Source organism: Microtus oregoni, unplaced genomic scaffold (genome assembly GCF_018167655.1).
Source record: "Microtus oregoni isolate MIOR12 unplaced genomic scaffold, Mior012 000065F_ref0000479, whole genome shotgun sequence".
NCBI lineage: Eukaryota > Metazoa > Chordata > Mammalia > Rodentia > Cricetidae > Microtus > Microtus oregoni.
Window position 1 is genome coordinate 117,127 of NW_024543875.1, and position 1,637 is coordinate 118,763.

The following is a 1,637-nucleotide window of genomic DNA, read 5'->3' on the forward strand; positions in this document are numbered from 1 at the left end:
GCCTTGAGCTTCTTTCTCCTCCCACCTTACATTCCTCTCTCTGCCCAGCCCAGCCATATCACTCTTATTTCTACCTCCCTTGTGTTGGGATTAAAGACATATTAGGATTCTAAGTGCTGGGATCACTTTTGTGTGAGTTTTATTTCCTTTTAGACACATTCAATCTCATATAGCCCAGGGTGGCCTTGAATTCACAGAGATCCATCTGCCTCTGTCTCTTGAGTGGTGGAATTAAAGGTGTGTACCACCACTGCCTGGTCTCTTTGGCTAACTAGTGGCTTAGTTCTGAACTGTGATCTTCAGGCAAGCTTTATATTTGTTAGATCACAATTAAACTGTCACTACAGACTTAAGAGCTGTAAAACAGGAGGGAAATGATGCCTGAAACCTAACCAATTTCTCAGGGAGACTATGTCCATAGTGAAAGTGTTTTCGAGCACGATAGTATCTTAGCAACCAGGAGCAAAGAAATACCACAAAGTCACAAAACACAATAAACCTCACACAAGAAGTTTATTTGTCGGCAATGGCAGGAAGGATGGATATGGGGGCAGGAAGGATGGATATGGGAGCAGGGAAGAAGATATCTTAATTAAGGGAGCAATTTTGGGGTTGGTAAGAGGCTTGGTTCTAGAGGGGTTCCCAGGTGTTCACGGGTATGTCCCCAGCTAGGACTCTGGGCAGTGGAGGAGAGATTTATAGGTAAACATTAACTGGAGGCGAACATGCCCCCTAAGGGGCGGGACTTATCCCTACATCTTCCCCTTTTGTCTAAATAAGACAGAACTAAACCAAATACAACTATATACAATAATACCAAATAATAAATATAACAAACAATATTGAGAACAAAAGTTTTGCTAAACATTCTATCTCAAGAAGTCTAAATAATGTGGAGAGTAACTACAATTATATAATCTTCAACTCCGTCAAAGATCTGAGAAGGGAATAAATATTACTTAACAAACGAGATATATCCAAAATGTGCAACAATTGACAGAGACAACTGACTACCTAGGCAATCACCCAAAGTCTCGTTTGCAATGTTGAGCCAACCAATTTTGGCTAAGGCCTAACATAACTGACATACCATTATTAAAGGCAAAGAACTTTTCAAAACTATCTTACCCTGTCTTGGCAGGATATGACAGTCCTGTTTTATCCATTGATGCACACTCTGTATCTCTGTCAGTGGTTGAGGTATGGACATTTCTTTGCCCAAAGGCCAGTTCTGCCAAAAAGAAAGGCTCCAGGTGGAGTGTCTTTGGTGCTCAACATTCTCTTGGGAATAGAGCGGTGTTGCCAGGAGCAATTGTGTGTCACTATCACGAAACTCTGTTTTAGATTAAAGGCCATTTTCTACAGCTCTTTGAAGAGGTTGAAGATTATCTATCTATACCGAGTATAATCTCTATATATCTAGAGAACCTGATCAGTCTAATTATAAATGACAAACTTAGATGACTATTTATCTATATAATTCTCAATATCTATCTAACTTAAAGACTAAGACAATAAACAACTGTGTAACAAATGAGGATAATGACCTCCAAATATAAACACTGTACAAATTTACATTGCAATATGGTAAATATATATCAATACACAAACATTATATAAGTATCTTAATCAGAGGT